This window comes from Sturnus vulgaris, chromosome 9 (genome assembly GCF_052056855.1).
Source record: "Sturnus vulgaris isolate bStuVul1 chromosome 9, bStuVul1.hap1, whole genome shotgun sequence".
Lineage (NCBI taxonomy): Eukaryota > Metazoa > Chordata > Aves > Passeriformes > Sturnidae > Sturnus > Sturnus vulgaris.
Window position 1 is genome coordinate 18,784,122 of NC_142251.1, and position 25,899 is coordinate 18,810,020.

General features: G+C 42.4%; 1 long non-coding RNA gene across 1 annotated transcript in view; it reads right to left on the minus strand.

The window, feature by feature from the left end:
• Positions 1 to 13,535, minus strand: part of LOC148222833 (uncharacterized) — a 38,520-nt gene extending 24,985 nt beyond the window's left edge. The window contains exons 1-4 of the long non-coding RNA XR_015805436.1: positions 13,459 to 13,535; positions 10,061 to 10,382; positions 8,495 to 8,673; positions 3,508 to 3,837 (exon numbers count right to left, since the gene is read on the minus strand). This is a non-coding gene — a long non-coding RNA (uncharacterized LOC148222833). The remainder of the gene's footprint in view (positions 1 to 3,507; positions 3,838 to 8,494; positions 8,674 to 10,060; positions 10,383 to 13,458) is intronic.
• Positions 13,536 to 25,899: the final 12,364 nt, after the last annotated feature.

Consider the following 25,899-nt stretch of genomic DNA (forward strand, 5'->3'; position numbering starts at 1 on the left):
TGGCCACACAGAGCACTGGATCGACAGTATCACACTTCACCATTTGTTAATTCTTCCAGCTGAATGCAGAAAGAAATTGAAATAAAGAAATTTCACCTAGAGAAAAATCTCTGAAAGTCAGGAAATGGGAGAAAAGGTGCCAGTGGAGTCAGAAGACACATGTATCTCCCAGATCAACACCAGTACCTCTGTGATTCTGGAAATCTTTAAGAGCAGAAGAGTGACACAGTATATTACTCATTGGAAAACGTTTAATGGGTCTGATCCTGAAATGAATTACACTGGCTTAAATCTGGAATGTCTCCAACAAAGTCAGAGATTAATCAAGAAGAACTTTTAATGCTTGATTAGGAAAGACTGCCTCTGCATTGCTGGCAGGTACAAATGAGAGGACCTAGGCATAAAATTACCTCATTGCTCCCACAAATCAGTGAGCTAAATGGTTACGTCTTGACATTCGCACCAGCAGTAAATTATTGTCAGGCACAAAAATCCTGCAACAATTAAATGTGGGTGCAAATCGGACTAAAAATCAGTGTATTTGAATCCTGTTAACACAAATATTACCTTCTAATGCTCTCCATAGTGTCAAGTCTTTGGGAGAGCACAGTGAATGCAAGAGACAATGTTGTCTAAAAATACCACCCTGGAAAACTGCTTAGTAGAATTTGCACCAGAATTTCCCTGTCCTTGGCTTCTCAGCAAAACTACTGCAATGTTCCCAGCAAGGGAGAAGGAAATGGATATTTTCAGACAGGGAATATGGAGAGGAACATGAAGAGGAGTTTCTGTTTGCATGGCACTCAAGTACCATTGTGACTGTACCTGCAGACCAAGGCCGGTCTGAGAACAGAATTCACACATGCCACAGGTCTGATGTTTTACTGACTATCCTACTGGCCATTGAGATAGATAGCCTGTAAGATAAAATTATTTCTCATACAAGCCAGGATCGTCTGCCCTAAACCAAAATGATGTGGGGTCTGTGGTACACACCCTGCAAAACAGCAAGCACATAGAAAAACTGAGCACCCTGAGCACACACACACACCACACTAAATCCAAATAGAAATGAAACTGCTTCAAAAAGTAGAGGCTAGTCAGCAGAATTCTGAAAAATTTACAAAAAAATTAAAATAAGCACAATTGGATACTTTCAAAACAGAAAAAATTACAAATATCCTGAATAAATTTTAAAATTAGCATTAAAGGAGTCTACATAAGATGACCCAGCCTCCCTCTGAAGCACAAGCTTCTTGTTTTGACAATGTGTGAAACAAGTGGTGGTACAAAATTCATTAACCAATTAGTTAAAGCAAACCATAGCTGTCAGCTTCATTGCTGTTGGGGTAAATAGGATATTAAGAACACAACTCAGTGTCTTGAAAGAGACTATTTTGCGTACAAGAAGTCATAGATGTGTTCTGGCAGAAGCCTGAAGAGTCTCTTTTGGAAAAATCTAATGGAAGTATGCTGCTGTGCTGTTGCATTAGAGCTGCTGACTTTCCACTCACAGCTATTGACCTGGTGCTGCTGTGGCAAGAGCACTCCAGAAGTTAATTGGGAAAGAGGAAGAATATGGCAAAGCACCAGGGGCACAGCAGAGCGTGGCTTCCTCCCCCTACACCTACAGTGCCAACAGTGCCCTTTGAACCTGGGCTTCCTGAAGGACCTCGACTTCCACAAAACCAGAAACTTTCCTTTTTGGGCCTCTTCTCCTCGCACAGTAATTCAACTGTGACTGTAGACAGTAGAACTCTGAGTGATAATTAATCATGAATTTGTGCATGGCTGCCATTAAGGAGGCAGGGAACCTATGCTGCCCCATGCAGCCCCGTGCCCCACACAGCTGCCCTGCTGTGCCCCTCCACTACCAACCAATGGTCTCAGCATGGGAGATGGACACACTTGTGTTTAGCTAATAATAAAAACAAGAGGAAGGCAGGCTGGGCAGCAATGGCACTCACTGTAGTGGCACAAGTTTACTGGTGTCCTGCCACAGGCATCCCCAGCACAATGATGTGTCACCCAACTTCCCAGTGTGTGACACCTCCCTGTGACACACAGACAGTGTGTGCCTGCCTGTGAGATGGAGATAAGCTCATCAATGATCCTGTGGTGTCCATTTTGGTTCAGGAATTTTGTGGATACCAAGGTTAGGATTTCATGTCTTTTCCCTTCATGGATTTAACTAAATCTCACCCCGGATTTTGAAACATGCCAGGATTAGAGAAAAATCTCTTTAAATATGAGCTTATTTCTGACACCAAAATTTCTCCAGCTGGGATCAGCAATAACAGCATCAGTTTTAAGGTCTCGATCTTTATAGTGGTTGATGTTACAGGGCATGCAATCTGTGCCTGGGAAGCCTGGGCTTTGCCTGAATTTAGCTGAGCTCCAGGTGCTTGTTGTGGTGAAAGCCAGTGCTTAAATCACCTCAACCTTCAATCCAGAAGTACAAACTGTGTGAAGAGAAACACTATCAACTAATTAGACTATAAGCTCTCTTCCTCAGGAAATCTTTTTTATCTCAAAGCTTAGGAGTTTGGATGTAGCATGGTTTGGTTGCTATCGCTTAGCAAAGGGAGAGCGTGAGTAAAAACTGGGTCCTTGTGGAAAACCTATGTGCACAAACTTAAAAATACCCTTGAAAAAGGTAGCCAGGACGATGAGCTGTCTGTTCAACTTAACTATAGGAAACACGTCTCACCCATCAGATGAAACGAAGCCACCCTGAAAACCTCAGTCATGGAACAGGAGAACAGTTGCAGCTTTCCAGCTGCCAGGCACAGGTTGGGAGGTGTAGGTTACACTGATGGTTCACTTTTGTCCCCTCTGGCTTACAGCTGCATGGTAACCCTGTCCTATCAGCCTTCTTTGCAAATACTGGCCAATTGGCACAGAAGGGTTAATTGCCATGTCTTAGTGTATCCAACAGACCCTGCTGTGCCCAGAGAAAGCTGCCCTGGGCACCCAAGGCAAGGAGTGCCCAGCCAGGTGAGGGCTCTTTCCATGAAAGTGACACTTTCCAGTCCTTTGCTGTCCAGTCTCTCAACACAAAAGCCTTTCTTTCCAATTCCTTGCATCCTTGCTCTGCCTCCTCCAGGTCTTGGAGGAAAAAAGCTTTGGCCTGGCAGCTCCACACAGGAGGTCTGTGCTTCAGCCTGGGAGAATGGGAGCAGGTAGTGCAGTGCGTACTGAACCACTGAAGTCTGGTTCAAACATTCTTCAAAGCTTGTGGAAGCCAACAGGGGTCTTATGTATTGCTACTGATATTCACATCAATCTGGAGCACTTTGTCCAAGTCCACACAGTGGGATCTCTGCAGAGTTATAAATATTCCCCAACTCTCAGGACTCCCACTCCTCTGCTCTAAGTCCTCTTACCATTCCCTGGCTATATCTGACACTCCTGGATATTGTCTTACTTTTCCTCAGACTACAATTCACTCCTCCTGTTTGTATGGAAAAAGGAAAAATTCAGAGCTTTGCTTGGACACAGACTCACCTTTTCATCAAGCTTATCCTTCTTTCTATGTTCATATTGGGAAGTGAACTTTCAGACAGGTGGCTGGAGGAGAGAATCTCATCAGAACAGGGCATTGCATCTCTGAAATCTCATGGAAATTTGGTCATAGTGATACCTTTCCAATACTCTGTTGTTACCACAGGTTCAGTTCATGTCAGCTTCATGAACTGACACACATGGCCAAACCAGGTGTCTTTGTTGAAGAGTCCAGGATGGATCCAGTGCCTGGGTGCCCAGGAGTCTGTAGCGATGAGATGAGATGAGGAGAAAGCTCCATGTTCTCGTCATACCTGGAGCTAAGCATAAAGTCTAACAGCAGAAACAAAGAAAAAATACAGAGCAGCCAGTTTTATCCAAATTGTTATAGGCTTTTACGGAATCATAAAGATCAGTAAAATGGTCTTTGTGTAACATACCACAATTCCAAACATAAAACTAAAATCAATGAACGATCTTTAAAATGAGTGAATACACCCACACAGTTCAAATTTCATTGTATTTAGACATGCAGTAGATGTTCTGATACATCAACTTTGATTTTGCCTTCCCCTCCTCCTGGATATTCTTTTTATCAGGTTGCCTGTAGAAAACGCATTGAACACAGTGGGGGGGGGGAGGTGGGAAGCAGTGTTTGGTTTTAAGTATTCATTAAATATCTGTAGCAGTTAATACAAAGGAAGAGTCTTTGAATAAATCTAAAAATTAGGAAATTGTACTTCTGATCTTGACTTCATCCTCATGCACCAATGAACATATTTTAATTTTGTTCATTTTTATTGTGTTTAAACCAAACACTGAAAACAACAACCCTCATCTGCCTGTTATATATCATTTCTAATGACAGGGTACCTTTTGTTCTAAATGCACATGTAAAAAGACTTTCACTTTAATATTCTAGTTCTTAGCTTTTCAAGTTAAAATAGTGCTTTACAAGTGATCTCTACTGATAGTGACATACATTTACATTAGAATTCCTACTTGATTCTCTACCTTTCATAATCTACATATATCTTTTGTTTTGTTTCAGATTCTTTTCTTGCAGGTTATGTAGATTTGACTGCAGTAGATTTTTCCCCCAAAGAATATCCAAAAATACATCTGCATAGCATAAAGTTGGAAGAACTGTTTGTCACAGTCTGCTTAACAAAACAAGTTGTTTTTCTGTTTGCAGATTATCCCTAAGAAGGCATCCAAGTTTTACAAATGCATTCATTATTAGAAATCATTCTGTGAATTTCATAATTTAGGGCCAAAATGGACTATTAGCTCATTTAGTTTGACCTCTTCTACCATATAGATTTCTACATTTTACCCGTGCTCTAAGCTCAGAGACTTCATTAGAGTAAAACATTTCAAGTCCTAAGATTAAATTGTGCTTCACTGGTTGAGAACAAGACAGACAAAGCTGCCAGGAATATCTAAGCCCTCTGGAATAGCAAAGAATTATTTAGATGAGATATGCCTGGATCATCCCAGCAGGTGAGGCTTACGTTTAATGAGCAGTAGGATGGAGACACCTGAAGATCATCTTAGGAAAGATGATACTCTGCACTAGAGCACTCACTCACTCTGCTCCCAGGACAATTACAGAAGGATTTGAGCTCCTAATCATGAACGTCTAGTGCCACTTGACACTTCACATGAGGTAGCCTGGTACACCTGAACACAGGACAGCGCTGCAGCAGCAGGGACCCACAGCCCCGGAGTGCCAGGGGAGGGTAAGGCATGTGAGGTAGAGACAAGGGGACCCTCTGTCTCACAGCATAGAGTCCCAAGGATGGGATTCAGGTCCACAAGCAGATCTAGACTTTTTTTCAGTCCATGGGGCTTTTCACTAGACAGCAGAGCAGCCCAGCAAGCTGCTCAGCACCCCCAAATGCAGACACCTGTGTTTAGCGAGCTGGCAGACTCCCTGGGCTCTCTTCTCTGATGAACAGCTCTCTATTGCACAAATCTCACCCTGAAAGGCTCTAGGGCTTTAGAGGGATGAGGAAACAGCCCAGTAAGATCTAGGCAGGGGTGTGTGCATATAAAAACTGAAACCTTGACACACAAGTTTTCATTGCACACCCTGCCTTAACCCAAGAAGTGGAAATGCAAAGGTAATGCTGACACCAGTGCCAGCAACGCTCCCAAAGCCCACGACAGGACTCACCCAACCTCCCCCCCAGGCTGGCCACCCCCAGCTTGCCCCCAGTCTGCTTCAGCAAATGCCTTCTGGTGTGTTCCCACCCACCCAGTGGGTATCTTATCCAGGAGTCTGCCTGCCACAGGGCTTGGTGGGGAGGTCTTTTCCCTTCTGCTCCCAGTGGCAAATAGAAATCTCAGATATTGCCAGCCAGCCTCCTCATTATACACCCTCAGCTTCTACCTCAGGCACATACAGTGGGCCTTGCTCATCTGGTCCCTGCCTCTTGTAGGTTTTGACATCTCCTCTTCCTTCGTGCTCTCAGGGTTTTGCAGATCTAGCCTGGGAAAGCACAAGAGTAATGCCTATTCCTGCTTAAGGAGACTGCTTTTTCATGGCAAACAGTCAAACTTCACATGGTCTGTGAAAGCCTAGATGTGAAAATAGTGTATTCTTGTACAGCTCTGCTCTCAGAAGTGCTAAGCAGTGAGCAGCTCCCCATAGCCCCACAGCTATGCATTTCCATAAAAAACAGGAATTGAGGCCTTACCAAGCACTGGAGTCCTTTAAATCGTAGGTAAAACTAATCTGTATTCCAATTTGAAAAAAAGTCTCTGAAAGGACAAAACATGCATGTTGATGGCAGAGAAAAAAAATCATATGTCTGCTCATTGGGGAAAAAAATCCAAGAATATTTAATGTGTGAAAATAGGACTCCAGTTATGCTGTTAAGAATAATGAAATCTAGGGTGCTAAGTACTGTATGTGTCGCTGTACAAGTTAAGCTGCCTGAGGCAGTTTTAATTTCTCTAGCCAATTTTTCTTAAATTTTCTCTTAATTTACACACCCAAGTATTCATCACCTGTAGAGGAGGGGGCTGGATGGGGTAAGTACAGCCAGAGATGCTCAAGGCAGAGGCATGCCTGGGCTCTGGCCACAGGGAGCAGGGCTTGTCAGGGAGCCCCAGAACCAGAGCAGAGCCTGGCAGCCACATCCCAGCTCCTCTGAGATCTGCTGGGAGCTGATCTGTCTCTGGTGTGGTGGATTTTGGTCACAGGCTATTCCCCAGATAAAGGGAAAGGATGGGTCACAGCAGCCCATGAGGGAGAGAGGTGTGCCCCTTACTGTAACTTAGAGGCAAGCAGCAGAGCCCAGGGCTGGCACTGACACATGTCAAGATTACATTTCTTGTAGTTACTTTGCTTGTCAAGAACGGGCTGAAGTTAACTTGTCAAAATTATTAAATTTGAGAGGCAAACATAATCCAAAATTGGATAGCCACAAACAAGTGACATCAGCAGGAGTGTACATTTTGTGGGACTACACCAGACATTTGCACTTTACTGGTGAAATAAACGTTTACTTCTGCAAATCACAGTAGTACTTGCTGTAATTTTACTTGCCAGGAGTTTAAGGAACAAGTCTGCCTGCAGAGTCAGGTTTGCTCCAGCCTCAGCAGCACTTGTCCTGCAAGGGCTTGGGAAAGGGTCTTCAGTCTCCTTTGGTCTCCACCACGTATCCATGGCAGGAAAATTTTGTTTTAGATTTACAAAATATTCACTGTCTGTTATCTGCTATGGTGGGCTGTCACTGTCTGGGTGTGACTCAAATATGGATTAAAGTGAAGTAGTTGCCAGAGAAACAGACGTAGGTACTGTGAGACAATCCCCAGGTATGCCCTGAGCAGCAAAGGCTGGCAGTGCATCCTTGCAGGATGGTCCATGCAGATATCAGAGGCTCCCTAGCCAGGGAAAGCACAGGGCTCAGTCCATGTCCATGATTTTGGACAAAGCCATGGCCACTGCATGCTGCTGCACACAGGCAAGGTGCAGAGTGCTGCAAAAGGGCCCTGTTGTGCACTCCAGCAGCAATGCTGAGAAGCCCCTGAACCCTCTGCCAGCACATGGGGCTTTCATCCCCAGCAAGTGAGGGACAGCTGTGCACAGCCTGCTCCCTTTAACACACATCTCACCTGTCAGCAGCCAGCCTGGAAAACACCTGGTGACCTTTCAGCCAGCTCTCCATATGTAACAGCTACAAGCCAACAAACTATCAGCACAGTGACTGAAAAGTCCTTCGTTTCCCCCCTTCCTTCTGTGTTTATATTTCCCCAAATATGCAGTGCAACCATTCCCACCGAGCTGCATTCCAGACATTATTTGGGTTGCAGAGCAGTAGCTCTGCTTGCTTGAGTCACTAATCCGACCTCAGGTGTGGAGATAAAGCCAGAGCCCATTTTTCTCACATTCCCTAAAGAACAGGCTGCTTTTTCTGCACTGTATTCCTGATTTGCAACAGCAATGTGCAGGCTGCATCACTGGACGGATCCCTCAGACAGGCTGCTTCCATCCTGTCTTGGGCACAGCACTAGGAGGCAGATCCAGCTTCTTGCTCATCCAGAGGAACAAAATGCACAGCCAGCAAAAGCTGCTCTCCACCCACGCCTCAGCAGCTCCTGCCTGGAATCCTCCTGGTGAAGGGGAAGCCCTGGGGTGGAGGTCTGACCTTGGACCCTGACCATAACACTCCAGGTTATTCCCTACCAGCCCCTAGCTGCTGCCCAATGGAGGGAGGTGGCAGCAGGACAAGTCTAAAAAGGTGCCAAACCAGGTCAGAGGACCTTGTGGAAGGTGTTCATTCAGCTCTGGTTTTCTATCAGGGAAATTACTGCACCCATTTGCCTCTGAGGACAAAATGTCTGTATCTTTATCCTTCATCTCCAAGCATTACAATTTGCCCAAAAACTGTAGTTGAATTTATCTATCATCTATATTGTGTTTGGGTACAAACCAGTGCAGAAGACCAGATTTGCCACTGGCATAGTTTGACTTTCATACCTTTTTAATTTTTCTTGCAGTTGTATCCAAATGGCAGCAAAGATGGACCTCTTCCATGTCCTCATTTTCCAAACACAAAACTCAGAGCGAAGCAGATTTTGTGTGTTTTTCTCCCTTTCAGTGTAAGATCCTCTCTTCTTCTCTGCTCCCATCAGCAACCAGAAAATATCCTCAGAACTCTGATGGAAAGACAAGACACGTGAGATAGTATATTATTCTGAATGGAGTTTCTGGAGCAACTAAAGTTTTGAGCTCATCTGCTGCTGTCTCTCTAGCTTGATTCAGAATCTAATTTGTCCAAAATTTCAACCGTGATGAACTTTCCCAAAACAGAAGCAGCAAGCTGCTTCCCACCATCACATACTTGGCCTGTATCCCGCCTATCCATATGCAGCAGATGTAAATATAATTTACTGGCACAAGCAGCTTTCTGCACATGGCATCTTTCTAAGTCTTCTTTAGTATCCATGTGAAGAAATAAATGATTTTATTGATGCACTCAGAGGCCCCAATAATGCTTCATAATGACCTATAAATGGAGGTCTTTCTTAATATGCATTGATCAATAACTCACATAATTACGTCTCGTATGGTTTTGCTGAATTGTTAACAATTCTAACCAAAGTTATAATGATTCCTTACAGACAACATAAGTCCTCCAGGAGCCACATTTTGCTGCCTTCCATATTTTGTAGACCTGCACAGATGCAGATTTAGTGCAGGCACCAGTTGCATCAGCTAATTTAGGACATGGCCTCTTCTCTGGTGTGCCCAGTCACCACAAGAGGAGCTTGCAAAGACTCCTGCCACATTAGGAGATGCCTTGGAGAACAGATTGAAGCAAATACAGACAGTTCCTTTTTTCTCTCGTGTTGAAATAAAATGGTTAGTAAGATAGTGCTTTAATCAGAGAGAAGACAACTATAAAGTCAGGATGAAATATTTTCAGTGGTGACAACCTGTCTGGTAGCAATGGGAAATCCTGCATGTCAGCACATTCATTCTTGGCTTTATCCTTGCTCACTGGATGTGACTCAAAGGAAATGCTGGGCTTCAGTTTCTTCATCAGCAAAATGGGGATAATATTTCCACTTATGCAAGTCACTTTAAGTGGAAAGCACTGCATTCATGCAAGATAGCTTCATCGTGCCAGTACACCACAGAGTTTTTCACTTTCTGCCTGGAACATTTCATAAAAATCCCTCCACATATGGAACAGAACAAGTATTACAGACTTCCAAAAATGTGATTTTTAGGGAGCTGACAGCGCCACTTACATTTGTGCACTTTTGTATTTCAAATACAGTCATGTTTGGCAATGAAATCCACAATCATCTGGCAGTTTTTATGAAGAAAAGCTGACCGTACTGCTCCAGGTTTTGCCAGCCTTGTCACAATCCCCCTCTGCACCAGCCCTGGCTGCAGCCTGGGCAGCAGGATGTGGCTGGCAGGCTCTTGATCAAACCCCCAGCTTCACACATTCTGGGGCAGAGACACCTTGTTCAGCACTCTCAATTCCCCTCAGCAGGACTGTGCTGCAGCATCAGCTGTCGTTCCATCACTCACCTTCAGTGGATGGAGCACAGTGATGATCTAGCTCCTTGTTGCTTTGCTTCACAAGAGTGGTGGGACCTGGGGCTCCCGGCAAGCTGCAGACACTGCCATTCACAGCCCCACAGTGCCCCTGCACACACTCAGCTCCCCATCCACCACGAGGGGAGGGTTGCTGCAGGAGGCACAGGTCTGCTTAGCAACTCGCCATCCCCTTCCCAGTGCAGGGCTTTGGTAATGGCAGGAGACTGCTCCATGCTTAAATAGTTCAACTTTGTGCTTTCCCTCCTCTATGAGCTTGGAACAAAACTGTAGACAAGTACCATACACGACATAGCTATCAAAGAAAGAAAAGAATTATATTTTAATTACTGTATTTATCTCTGAGAACAAAGTGATTGGTTTTTCTGGCGAAAATAAATGCAATGAAAGACTAACAGACTTTTGGTAGCAGAACCATTAAATCCTCTCAGTAAATATGGTCTAGATATCTGGGGTGCAATTAGGACAGCAGCACTGAGTGCTTCTCTGGGTAAGTGTACGGATGCACTCTAACCTGAATCTAATTCTGCTCGAAGGCCAAGGCAGAGCAATGCTATTTGTGTTGTAATGATTTAGTAGAAATGGGGACCATTATATTTCTAATGACTTTTTGGTCAACGAGCACCTTGGACTTTCAGTGCCTGCTCCTAAAGACCTGATTGCTTTTAGAAACTCTTTCACAGAAGATACACCATCACAGCAAATGCAAAGCTCATGTGTGAAGAAGTCAGACCCAAACAAAGCAGTGGGTATCAGGACAATGGGACACATGAGATGAGAGCTTTTGTAGCAAACTGCAAAATTCGCTATAGACACTGCTATTAGGCATTACTTGTAAAAAAAGACCCGAACAAATAATGCAAAATGAATAATTTATTTGATTAATTTTGTCTCGCCTTGCTTGGGGAATATATATAAGCCAATCACACCATCTTGAATTTATTATTCAAATATATTCAGTGACTTTCTTTTTCACTATATTTTTTTACTCTATGGATTAATCAGAATATTTAAAATTAAAAATACACATTTTTTCTGTGATTGGCCAGACATGCCACATGACACTACTTTTCTTCTGGGAGCAAGTGAGTATGCCAGCACTTCTGGAGTAATCCTTATGCATGCAAAATTGAAAATTCAGTTTTGACAAATATTTGCATGTGCATCTTTGGAATTCACTTGCTGCCAAGAAAACTGTCAGTAAAATTCAGCACCTCTTAAATTTGTAAAATGTGAGAACTAAAACATGCATTTTAACATTTGCATTTAATTTTTTCTCTCTGTTTCATCTGGAAGTTTTAGAACATTGTGTTTTCCCTGAATGGATGCAGCACTGCATACCAGGACTAAGTTACAGTTTTGAGCCACTCAGTATCACTTGACTCAGCCAATGGTCTGTTATCCTAAAAGCTTGTAGTTTTCCAAAGGGGCAAATGCTATGTGCATCATGTGCAAGGCCTTTTGAAGTCAGGGTGGTTTTGCCTCGACAGACATGTGCATTATTCCTGTCTCAAATAATCCCTCAATTACTGAATGACTCTAGTTCTATTGTTAGGAAAAAGCAGATTTGAAAGCAACTCATTAAAAGCCTAAACTATAATGTTAACATAAAACATAGGTGAAGGGGAAAGTTATCCCACCACAGAAAACTTCCACTTCAGCTTTTTAATTAGTGAAGAGCACCTGCTGAAGGAGCCCTCACCTGTCTGGTGTGTGACTTTGTGCAGTCCCCCGCTTTGAGGGCAGAGGTTCAGTTAGGGATTCCAGAGAATATCTCTTACTACCGCAGCATTCAGCTCCATGTTTCTGAAAACATGCTCATGAGTACGTTTGCCTGAGAACCAGTACCACTACCCACGGGATTTATATGTTAATATATCCCTTGGTCTGTCTTTAAAACAGCCTCCATATGTTTATATGCAGGGACATGCAAAAAATTCAGGGTCTGTCTAATCTTCAATTACATCTCACCTGCAGGTGACTTGGGATGGAGATGAAACTGAATATATCCCTGACCATGTCTGGCATAAGTATTTAGGTGGAAACTCTGCCCATAGAGAAACATTTTTAAGTCATGTGTAGCAATCAAAAGCAGAGCTGGACATAGCCACTGATGTCCTTGCTGTGCACACTCGAGGTCCCCATGTCCTGTTCTGCTGAGGGGAGCCAGTCCTGCCTGGCCAAAGGAGCAGCCAGCACACTCTGGGACACCATCAAATAGCAGCAAACAAAACCCAGCCTGGAGAGCAGGAGGGTTATCTGCTGGCAAAGATAAGCAGGAGGACAACAGGATCTTTTAGGCCAGCAAGTACCACAAGTGCAAGTATAAAACTATGGCAGGTATTAACTCATTCTACAGTCCAGTTACCATGCAAGATGATTTAAATGGCTTAATTTACACTTCACAGCAAGCCTTTCCTACTGCAAATCAATAACTTCGCATAGGTTCTCAAAATAATCAGCAACATGCTCCTGCATATATTTTTTAAATAGGTACAAAATTCCTTAATGAAAGCCAGAATCCCATCATAAACCCAGCTTTTAGTTTACTTGCTAGTTGCATTGATAAGAGAATATGAATATATTAAGGGTTAGATCTAAGCACCAGTTTTGCAGCTCATTTCTGCAGACAGCAGGACTACAGCTTCCCATGGATCCAGGTGTACAGACCCTTCCTATCACCCCAGTGGTGCAGGCAGAGCTTCCTGAACACTCCTGGCCTGAGTAGAGGAAGAAATTCAGCTGAGATATCCTCTGTGCAGGGGACAGGCATGTGGAGGGGGGATGCCAGGCAGATGCACAGAGGTCAAATTCCAATAGGAGTAGCCTTTGACCAGATCCAGACACATTTTTTTCCATGTAATTTCTTACTTCTTGTTCCCCTCCTTACCTTTGGTCGGGCTGGGATCAGAAGTAGAAGCTCCAAAATGCCACCAGCAAGGCTGTACTGGCTGCAGAGGTGTGCACAGCTCCTGAGAAAGCCTGCTCCCATCAAGGTACCAATGTGATATTGCCAGTTAAAGGTTAAAAATGCTTGACAGAGGCATCCTAGCACTCAGTGACTCCCCTGAGCCAAGGCAAACTTCAGATGTTGTTGAATTATCCCCTTAAATATCCAGGACAGCTGAAGACAAGGCTTTGCCCTCACATGGGCTCTTCTGCTTCCCCCATTTTGGTGGCCCCAAGGTCTGACCCCTCCGAGACTTGAGGAACTGGCACAAAGCAGTGAGGAAACCTTCCAGCTTTACTGGATCCTGGCTAAACACTGCACTGATGGGTCAGTGGGGCATGAACGGGGTGGTCCCAGGACCTGCTGCAGCAGCAGGGCTAGGTTTCAGTACAGGAATGGTCAAACTGGGGCTCTGACTTACCAGTCCAGTCTTCCTGTGCTCAGCTATAAAAAACAAACAACTCAAAAACCAAAACAAAACCAAAACAACAACAAAACCAAAACAAACAAAATAAAGATTAAAAAAGCTTGAAAGGGAGGGAGCATTTCTGTGCTTGTAGCTATGCAATGACTAAGGGCTTTGAAGTTAATCTTTAAGCAGATGTTTTTACTCCTCTACTAAAACAAAAGGCAAGGTTTTTAAACAGAGAAAAAAAAATGAGGGCAGAGGATGAAAAAAAATATGGGTACTCCTGCCAAATGCAAGAGAAGTGTAGGCAGGGCCTTTGGAGGTTTCACTGCTGGAACAGGGGTGGCCTCTTGCTCTGCAGGGCCAGGAGGGCTCAGGGGTTGGCATGATTTAGCCTCAGGTACTGACCAAAATTTGAGCACTTGAGCTTGCTTTCTGCTGCTTCCCAAGTGTGTGTCGTGCCACTGTAGGTCAGCACTAGGCTCCTTGGGGGAATACAAACAGCACTCAGGTGTGTTTCGAGGTCTCTCCTGGATAGCAAGGACATTCCTTGTGTCCTGAGTCCTGTCCCAGCTGTGTTCAGGGAGCTGAGGGGCTGCAGCAGGACTCAGATGACCCCGAGTCATCTCTCCCCATTGCCTAGGACAGGACTGTCACAGCCTCAAATCCTGGAGCAGAGAGCCCTTGCTGAGCACCACTGCAGCAGCCCCAACACCTCTGCTGGGACGGAGTTGCTGCAATTCCCATTAGCCTGTGCCTTATGGGACTTGCCAGAGAGAAGGTCTGTGTGTGGAGGATCATGAAGGCACCTCCCCAGAACAGCTCAACCCTTCATCTGACTCCCTGCAGTCCCAACACAGCCCCACACAAAACCTGAGGGGCACAGGCTCCTCACTCAGACCACTGCTGCTGTCTCATGGTTACAGAAACTTGGACGATAGGGAAGAGGTGCCCCCAGTATGGTCATATTTCCTGGCAAGGTACTAGCCTGCAGTCCCTCATTTCTTTGCACTTCTCATACTTAATTTGTTTTTTATTTGATTGGGGCCTTTTTTAATATTTATTACTCATGGCAGAATGTTGGGTTATAGTGTGTCAAACTTGCCAAAACTTCAAGCAGAGAGAATGATAAAAAGTATCTTGAAAATCATATTTGCCCCTTAATAATTTAATTCTGTAGAAAGGAAAATCAAAGCATCACAAATTGATTGCTGTGAAACAAATTACAATTATTTCCACACATCCAAATAAATCTACTAATTTTAGGCATCTGACTTGAGGCATTAGATGGAATATGCAAATGCACATATTGAAATGATGGCCGTGTCTCTAAAGCTGTTCACTTATTTCTCTGTTCTTACTAGATGCTCAACAGTTTCAGACTGCTATTGAGACATGCAGTAAATTAGCTGCTCTTAAGCATTGCATGTTAAAAATATTAGAAAGCATGTCTGGAAAGCACAGTTGACAGTCTTAGGCAACCAACTCTGGCTTATCCTTTCAAGAAATGCAGACTAATGTCCACTGTCACTTCCCCCAAATCTGCTTCCAATTGGGTCACACTGGCCAAGCTACCCTTCACTGAAGCCCTCTGCCCTGCTCTACATTTTAGAAAGGGAGTGCATTGACACAAAATGCCCCCCTTGTATTCAAGTTTTCCATATAAATTTTACATAGTGTACTTGTTCAGCTGTCACAGGGTTTCACATAGGAGAAGTCATCTGATATTGGTACTGACATACTAGTCTAGTGTGGCTTTTAATATTAGGCTTTTTATAACTCACAGGGATGGCAGAGCAATCTCAGGTAATCAAAATAAATGAAGACAGCCTGAATAATGCATTTGTTAAATCTAAATAACATACAGTGGACACCTTTTAAAATGTTTTCCAGGAAAATGTGACTCAGGTGCAATATTGATTGAGAAGATAAAGACAGGTGTTTTCAATTCTTATATTATGGATGCAGAGAGGACTTTGATAATGTAACAATCATCTTTTGTTACTTTGCTGCAGTCCAATACAGCTAGAATCAATTTTTCATTGTACTCATTTACTGGAAAAAGGGATAATGGCAAGGACAACACAGCTTTAATAGAAAGAATAAGTCATGATTCAATTCAGATGTTGTACTACAGCTACAAGTTGAAAGATATTTATATATACCAAAACATACAAAGAAGCCTGCATGCTTTTGAATAGAAGTCATGGCTCTGCATTTCTATTTATTGGTACTTAGGTGGAATGATGCAGCATTATTATCCTGACAGGAATAAGAAGCAAGAACCTTTTAAAGTGCAAAAAGATAGCTGTAGGATTATGAGCAATCTTGATAGAAAAGCAAAATAAAGGGCAATAGCAAAAGGGCACGTTTAGGTCTTCATTAATATTTGTATTTAAGTAAAAATGACAAGCAGAAAAACCCAAAGAAAGGCTAAGTTCACAATCAATGTAATGCTTTTCTGCACAATTGAGATATTTTTCAAAGATCTCAGGCATTTTTGATAAGTTTTCTTCCTATGGAAAGTACTCAGAATGATGATAAAATAATGATTTCTTTTTTTTCTCTCTAGCAAAATAGATGGCTTCATGACTTCTTGAATGAAACACAAATCTAAGAGTGATAGTGTTTGGGGCTGGATTTGTCTCCTGGGGTTGCAGCCAGTGTATGAAATTTCATAGCTTTCCAAGGAGTTCAATAGTGCTCTTCTCTGTAGCGAGACACTGCTGAATGACCCCTGAAAAAACACCCCACAGAATGTGCTTCAGAACGACCACCCAGAGCTGCCAGGAGTTAATTGAGCCTGCTATAGCCTAGAAATATTCTGCATGGCATATTTCAGAGTAACACTCATTATGCCAGCCTAAATCTGAATTTAAGCAGACGTTGCAGGAAATCAGGATCCAAAGTCAAGTTTTAGAGTTGCTTTCTACCTCTCTATTAGACCTGCTCTTGAAATTCAGACTCTCCTTTTAATGAGCATCTTCTACAGAAAAGCAGACAAAAGGAACAAAATCCTTCCATGCAATCTCAGGCTTCTCTTTAAAAACAGCCTAGTCTAGTCCTAACTCATTGTTAGCTGAGCCCACATTCCTCTCTGAGGAGCAAAGAGAAAAACTGAAGAGTAAAACAAAACAAAACTTTAAAAAATATCTGAGAAAAAATTAACTCCTTCCCCAGCAGCACCAACTTCTCACAAGCATTTCCCAGTCTCCTCTTAAGCTGATGGATCAGACTCAGCTGCATCTCAGCTGAAATGGCTCAGGAAGGCATTTCCAGCCTTCAGAGGACATCTGGGATTTACACCAGTGACCCTGCATGGATTTTACACAGCCTCTGAGATTCTGGGATGCCTTGGGTGAAGTCCTTTTTCCCCCTGCCAAATGAGGCCCATGCTGGGTTATTAGCAGGCAACGTGCAGGGAGGTGCAGGGCTCTGGTCACTGCAAGCCCAGGGCATTTCTGTAGGACACAGCAAACACAAATGCTCTATGAAGCATAAAAGGTGCAACAGGAGAGCTTGGGAGAGTCACAGATGTCCTGCCAAGCAGAAGCAGAGACCCCACCTCAGCACAGCTTGGTACTAAAGGGTCAGCAGGGGCACTGCAAACATCTGGGATTCCAAACTTACTGAGGGTGGCCCTAGACTGTAGTGAGTTTGCCCCAAAACTGCTAAGATTTATAAGCAATCTGAAAGGAAACATGATTTTCTTTACACTGTCATTTCTCAGGCAGTAAGCTGAGACTTCAGACTTTCCTCCCCAGGTCACAGGAGAGGTGCTGTGTGAAACTTTGACCTCTTGGATTCACTTGCACCCAGCTAGTCTGACCATGCAAGACAACTAGAATGGCAAGATCCTGGAGGAGAGGATGAAAGCTTTCAGCTGAGCACCACTGGCTGCAGCTTGGCTGACTCCAGGGGGACCAGGATAATGGTAGGAGCCTTGTCCTCTAGCCTTTGCCTGTGCTGCCATGGAAAGAGAAGCTATTTAATTAGGTTTTTTCTGGGCTGAGAAGGGATCAGTATGTCAACAAGTCCTATACAAGAGGGCAAAAATGCAGTCTGAGTGCCTACCCCTGAACCCAACGGGGCCTTCAGCTCTGTTCCTACAGCAATCCACATTGCTAGACAATGAAGAATGGTGGCTACTACCTTTTCCTTAGCTGCTCTTCACATACTCTATTCAAGATCCTGAGGCATTTGGAAGAATGAGCTCTTGCTCACTGCCTATCCAGCAGCTACAGTAACACTTGACAATGGTGAATGACTTTTTATATATGTGATATAATCCTTTTAAGGGAAAAAAAAAACAACCTGTTCTTGGTCTTCATCAGAAAGGAAATTCCAGCATTCACCATTTCCCCACCTTTGCAGATAAAGCTGCCCTTTTGGGTTAACTTTACCTCCTATTCATTCCCTTTCTTTTTCAATTCTGTCTCCATTTTCTTTCTTCTTGTTAAAGGTTTCTTAATACTGATGCCTACTACTTCTTTTACATCTAGATGATCCAGGTAGGAACTCCCTTTAAAACCAGATCTTTCTTCTTGGGGAGTGGACATCCAGGTTAGTACTCACCAAATCACATGAACTCAAGTTACATTTTTCTCTTAGTCCTGTCTCAGTATAGACGAAACATTGAACCAGCTCCAATCTAGCAACCACCTGAGCATGGCAAAAGCAATGCCCTTCCAAATGCCACTCTGAGCTCCCAAATGACTCTTTATGCCCCATATAACTGGAGTTAATTTTAAGAAGAAACTTCACTCTGCAATAGGAAGATGGGGTAAAATCCTTGATGCCAGCTTTTCTGTGAATGCAGTCGGGTCTGAAGCATGTTAGCAGGCACACTTCTGGGCTCGAAAGGATCCAGGATTGAAACACCTATATATGTAAGGAAGCCAATTTCCTGGCAAGAAAATAAAACTGATACAAAGCACACAAAGGACCCCAATATCAGTGAGAATATCACCAGCAGTGCAACACATTAAAGAAGATCATTGCAACAAATCAAGTTCCTAAGCGTGACTTTCCCTTTCATGTAGAGAATGGACTGATTCGTTCCCCAAACAATGGAAAACTTCGTGGAGGCTCTGGAACAGATTGCTCTTTTTGGCTCCATTACTCACAGATCAGCTTGCCACATTCAGCAACAAAGGCAAGGGCTAAAACTCATCTTATTTGTTGTCCACAATTTATGAAAAAATAATCTAGCTCGTAGGAAATGAGGTGCTTCAAGAATTTGCTGAAGTGAAAGCAATTCACTGTCAGCATGGATTCAGTTTCAATATGACTCATCTCATCAGTGCACTACTATGTTATGCTACATTGATCCATCTAGGAAGAATTGTGAAGACTTTACTGGATTTTTTTTTTTACCACTAGGAAAAATGCACTGAACCTGTGCTGTCTGACTGTGCTCTGACTTGAGTCACAGATGGCAGTAGGACACTGCCACTGCATTTTGTGGGCATGGGCTGCTGTTTTACACATTACCACTGAACAGTAGTCCTGTGCCCTGAGAGGAAAGCAAGATTTCTGCACACATAGCATTTCCTTCCATCCATGCCATACCCATTTTTGATAACTTTTTGTCTGCCACCACTTGGCACTAGTAAAGCATCATCTAAGTATGTAAAAGCAAAGGAAACATATTGTATGTAACCTGTTCAGAACTGTCAGCATCTAGCACTAATGCTTTCTGACTAACAGCTTTAGGAATCCTTCAAAAGGTCAGCAAATGGCTCAGAGCCGTCTGAAACTCCAGGAGACATATCTCCAAAGCCTAGCATACACACATCCCACCGGGATCCACATTTGACTCCCTCCCACCATGGAGCCTGCAGCCACGCAGTGTGAGCAGGGCAGGCAGTGCTCTGCAGGGAGAGCCCACATCAGCTGCTCTCTGCAGATACTCCCACACCAAAAGGGATTTGTTTTCACAACACCATCCAGAGTGAGAGATTTCAGGCTCCCAAAGACCAACCCAGTCTGCATATTGTTTCAATAGCACTGGAGAGACTAAAGGAAGAGCACCCATAAGACATTGCCAATCGCCCTTTCCCCAAATGATTCTAGTGAAACTTTGTGCCTAGGAAAAGCTGTGCATATGAAGAGATCATTCTTCAACCTGCTTAGGAAAAAGGCACAGAAAAACGGCATGTTCACTTTGATTAGAAGACTAAGTCTTTCAGAGACAAGTTCTGAGGCTCTTAGCATAATCCTAGCAAGAAATTCCATGGTAATCCATGTTTTTATTCAGAAGAACATTTTCATTGTTAATACATCAGATTTTGCTTTTATCTGACTTATGCTCAGTGATTATAATACAGACAGTGTTTGCATATGAAAGAGTAAGAAAGGAGTGAGTGCTACAGTCTACAGAGGAAGGCATGAGGATGGATGAATGTTTGCCTTGGTAAATAGTATTAGAAGTAATTATTTTTAAAAGTATTCAGGTGCATCTCATTTTATTTCTGTGTAACTAAAAAGGAAGCAACTGATTTGCAACCTGGGATTTGAAAAAGCTGATAAAAAGCCAAAGAATAATTTTTGATGAAGTACTTGTTCAACAGCTGCAGCATCATCCAGTACCTATTGGGCAAGTGCCAGGCTACTTGCTCAATGTCTGGAGATTGATAATGTTCAGAATTTGATGAATGACAGATTGAGAAAGTAGACAAACAGGCCTAGGGATGATATCTCTAAAATAAAAAAGTGCAAGTTTTCAGTTAATTAAGACTGATCAGCAGTCTGCTGCATTACTTACTTGTTATTTTAAGTTTTCTCTGGAAAAAAAAACAACAAAAGAAAAAGAGGGTTCCTAAGGATAGCGTTCTCGAAAAGAATTGGAATCCAAAGGACTGAAGTCTCAGCACCTCTCAATATTTCTCCTGAAGAGCACCAGCACCATTTCATCAAACAAGCTGCCTGAATTTGCCAGTGTTAACTCATTCTTTGCATCCCTAATATTTTTGTTTTCAGTATTGCCAAATAACATAGATGCAGAGAGAGATGTAGGATTCTAAAAGCAAGTTTCCTCTGCTACAGCAAGTGTTATCCCTGGGGTCAAGGATTGTCTGAATCAATAACACACCAATCTCAGTAGCCCCATTTAAATGGTGAGTCAGTTCACATAATCCAACCACATGTCAGATGAAAAAGAATGGTTTAGCAAACACTTTGCAGTCATCTGGTTTTTAGAACTTTGTAGTAAATTATTGGGTATCAGTCTACTGTTGCAACTATATATCTTTACACAATAGCAATTTTTCTTAGAGTTTTCTCCAGCTCAGCTGCTTATTCAGTATTTTTATATACCCTATATTTATTTTCAAATACCATTTTAAAATTCTCGCTAGAATTTTTCCATCTACAGACGTTTTAAGGGACTAAGACAGTTCACAAGAGCATTTGTCAGGCAAGGAAACCTGAAACAAAGTTTTGCTGTCTCACTAATTCAGAGCACATAATGACATCTCTGGTCCAGTTCTAATTTACAGCCTTTTCCTCCCAAGACAGCTGCATTCAACTGGGCTGCCCTAGACATACATGCTTCTGTTGAGAGTTTGAATACATACACTGGTTAAAATAAACAGAATGAATATATTAACTATTTTCTATCAATTAGAAAAATAACCTTATTGTGAAATTGCATCTCCTCAACACCAAGAGCAGCTGGATAAAACTGGTCACAGGGGTGGGCACAAGGAATTGTTGGAGTCCCAGTAGCACTCCATAGAAAAATAGCTGGGAACTGTCAGGAGGGGACCTTGCACTGGAGAGGTCCCCCCAAAACATTCTGCACTCTAGCAGGGAAAAAGGGGCCAAGAGCAGCCAGGCACAAACCTGAATGGCCAAACTCCTGTCCCTGCACCAGCTCTTGGACATGGCCATACTTACATACACCCACACACAGTCAAAAGATTTATTGCTGTTCAAATGAGGGGTATGTTAAAATTAGTATCAGGTGGGGAAGGAAACACAAGCCAAGATATTTGACAGAGAAGCCTTTTTTCAAGAGAAAAGGCCAAATTCTCCCCAGTGGGCTAGGAGTCTTCTATACAAAACAAACAAAAAAAATTACAAAAATGTCTAAAGCAGAACAAAAATTCCCTGATATCATGAGAGAGACATTATCTAAAGCTACTTGCATAACTTCCTTTTTCATGTTTGCTTTAGGATTACACAAAAAAAGATTGCCAATACTTCATTTAGTTATTTGTTGATTACACAAATCCAGAAAAGCATTTGGTGAACAGAATGACAATAACAAACACTTCCTTCAGAACATTTTATGTGTGGTATGGTTTTTAAGATTTCCTCAGTAATCACTCTGAGAAATACATATGAATTTGATTAACACTACCAATGCTCTAGGACAGAAAACCTTACACTTGCTCCAGAGTAACTCTGAATCAATAGTCTTGGCCAGCACACACACATTTCAGATTGAGCCTTGAGCAGGCAGTGTGCTGTGCCTGCACTGCTGGCAAACAGCAGGAGAAGGAGTTCAGGGGAGAGCAGCAGCAGCACCCGTGCTCAGGGCTGGGAGCATCTGCTGCTTCCAAGGAGCAAAGGGCTGTGCAGGGAGCCAACTCTCTCCCACAGCACATTTTGTGTGAGGGCAGGTTTCAATAGGTGCCACAGACATGACAGCACACTTTCTGCTTACCTTGTGTGATGTAGGAAAACCAAATTGCTTCTTAGAATTGAAAAATTTAGCCAGCCACCATAGAGGGGCTTTAAATGAAGGAGAAACACAAATCCGTGCTGGCTCTCAAAGCGTGCACTGTAGCACACACCACAGACACTGGACATCTGAAGAAGTGCTGCTTTTCACAGGGATTGTCTTACCAGTTTCATGGGAAAGAGTAAGCTAAATTAACACTGTGCTTTTTTCTAAGTAGCTGATTTTACAGGAACATGAAACATCAGGGGAAGCAGTCAATGTGTAAGTTACTGCTTCCCTGTTGAAACTTGCCAGCAATGACATATATTGTGGCACCCTGTCTCAAGCAGAGGGATACCAAAACTGACTTTAAATACAACGCAGGGTCTGATGAACGCTAGGTGAAACCTGGCACAAACATCAAACCGTTACATTTTTCAAAGTTGCACAGGAGACACAAAATTTACTAGAAAAGTTGTTTCTTTACCATAGATATCTGTGAGTGTGTTGCACTTGCACTCCAGGTAGGTCACTGCTGCCCTGATTTCCTGCTCATTTGCAGCATCTGTAAATCCTAGAGATTAGGAGATGCCTGGTAAAGCTATGCTCTTACCTCTCAACTGGCTGCTGTGGAAACAGCAATTACAAGTTAAGTTTCATCATGCTTAAAAATAATCCTCTTTTCCCCTCTGATCTATGGTTACCAGTCTTAAAAGAAGGCAGCAGACAATTAGAAATGAAGGAAGGCAAATGTTTTTCCTTCAGGCTGGGACTCACTGCTGCCCAGGTACTGCTTCTCAGTTCCAGTGGCATCAATGGCAACTTTGCTGGTGGCAAGGGTGGATTCACAGCTGAACCTCAAAAGTTTACCATAACTCCCATATGGGTCTGAACGTCCCTAATGGCCAGAAACTCTCAACAACACAGTAAATTTCTGGGGAAAAAAAAAATTAAATTAATATCTCTATTGTGCTCCTGCTATGGCAGCCAGAAGAGCAAAGCCACTTGAAGGAAGTGCAGCTTGCCTAAGGGACAAAGAGCTGAACTGCTCCAAACCAAAGCAGCCTCAGACAGTTCTGCATGTCACACTAAAGCATGATCTGTTGCATCATCTTTGGGTTTGGTTTCCAAGTCAATCTCATCTGAAAAAACCAAACCAATTCTCTCCCTTCTCCCAGTTACAGGCAGCAAAAGTGAAGGGTTCAAATGAGATCACTGCTTTGGTCTCTGGTGTTAGCAGGCTGAGGAGACTCAGTTATGACTTGAGATCTTGCAATTCTCTTCTGTTCTTGCAGACACTTTTCTTTCCAAAAAAACCCCCAAACTTGCAAATAGCTTCAAAGAACAAAACTATTTTAAGCTTTAATTTATACTTGCATTTTGGTAAGTGCATGTATGCCCATTCCTTTGTTAATAGCATCTTTTGTAATTTAAAGTTTCTGAAAATTAAGTAATTACTCTTTTCAGAAATATTTCTGTATGGAGCAGTCTGCAATACAGGGCTTCAGGCAGATATTCTGCATCCATCAGGAAGAAATTTGAAGACATGGAGAATTTCATATATTTGGAATCAGACCATTGAAGGTGACTCTTGTTAGTATCTTTTAGATGGAACTGCCTATTGCTGCTTTATGTTTTCTGTCTGCCTTTAAAAGAGCACTTCAGAAAAAAATGTGCATTGCAGTTATACCTTACTAATTTTTAAGGAAGAGAATACAGGTGCTCTTTGGACTGGTCCCAGAGAACAAAAAAATTTGAGAACAAGAACCCGAAAATCACTTCAGGAGAAAATAATTCCAGCTCTTGAGAAGTATGAATGGTGGTAAGATTGCCATCTTATATTTAAAATAACGAATTACAAATCCTGATCTTTAACACCCTGGCAGCCAAACTAAGAACTAATATCATCAGTGGAAATCCAAGCAGAAAGAATAAGTGCTTGGACCAAGGTAACAAAAGCAGAATGAGGAATGAAGCCTTATGATTTTATGTTAGGTGCTAGATTTCAAGTCAGCTATTTGAAATGATATTTTCTTTTTCCCTCTCTGCTAAAAACTTCTGTGTGCAATGTAGAGTCATGGCATTCCTAATGGCTGGAATTTACCATTCCAGCTTTTACAGTATGAGAAAATTTTGCTTCCTTGTTCTTATTCCTGAGGCATATTTAAATATTATGGACTCAAAATTTAACTTTAAAACAAAAATATGAACTTGTCTCAGTCCTTACAACTTCACTAGATCGTTTCATTTGCAAACTTGCCCTGTAAAAGACAAAATGGCATTAAAAATTAGCACCAATTTCACATGGTATAAATTATTGAACAAAATCTCCCTGCTTTATCAATAAAAAGAACCAGTTTGAAGAACAGTACAGGAAGTGTGTAAAAATCTCTCCTTACATACTGTGGTACCACTATGTCCTGCTGCTTTTCAAAAGCTACCCACAACATTTAATATCCACATCACTGAGAAAAAGACAATCAGATGTTTGCTTACTTGTGCATCCTGTTTTGTTGACTCTTCTCCAGCCAGACAAAACCAAGGATGAGCACATCTCACATGTGAGTTTCATGCTCTGCCAGAAATGAAAGGTCAAAGGCCAGCAGGCAAAAGCTATTTGCCATTCAGTTCTAATTTCCCTCATAAATTATTAAACAATCCCTTATGCATTTCCATCTTTGATAGTCTTGTGGTATAAAGTGTAAGTCAATGGATAAGCTAATTGCAATAAGCAGAAGTGGTATTTAATGCACTGGACACTTTCAACAGCAAAGTAGTTCTAATTAGTGTTTCTAACTGATGTGACAGCAGTTTACAGAGCACCAAAATAGTTCCTCATTTGTCAAGTGGGTCCGAAGCTTATGGCAGCTTTCTGATCATCTCCCTTGCCGCAGGACCTGAAAGCACCTTCAAAAAGCTTTCTCTCATTGATCTTTAGTCAGATGCTGACTGAAAGGCACACAGCTTTGCCAGAAAGAAGATAGATAGATGCTGCACCAGCATGAAAATGTCACTTACTTAATGAAAAAGGGTACCTGTTCCTAGCCCCTCTGTGTGCACACACGAACACACACAAGCCCAGACCCAGAGAGGCAGTGAAAAGGGGCATTTCTATCAAGTTAAGTATTTGATCTGTGTGTAAAGTACTGTCTGCATAAATTTGCCACATCAGGTCATATAAAGGCATATCCTTATATATACACAAATGACATCACAGTCTATGACTGAAATGCAGAGATTTTTCAAAACTTCATTAAGCAAGCTCTTCCCTCTAGATTTTTCATTATTAGGCATGCAGTGCATCAAGTGAACTACATCATTAATTTCAAAATATCGCAGTTTACTTTCCCTGTGTGATTTCTTCTACTGTATCGATAGTTCAGCTATCATGCTGTTCTCTGAGGGCTGAGGGAGTAAATGATGGCATGTCAGGTAAAGAGCAAGCATTTGCTGAATACAGTGCCAAGAAAGTTCAGAACGGTTTTCTCTTTGTTGCATTTGTTTTATAGCCAACATTATATTAAATATTGTGGTTAGGTATGGGATAAACTATGACATTTTCCTACGTAATTCAGACAACATTTAAAAGGGCCCATAAAAGCATTTATGAGACTTTTAAAATTCACTGCCAAGCAGGTTTGTCAAAAGCCACTCTACTGGAACACATGCACTACACAGTAGGGGCTGTGCTGATCTGCTACAAGTAGCACTATTTAATGGTACCATGTATGTACCACAACCTTACTGGGATGCTGGAGATGCAGCACTCCCTGTGACGCATGTTC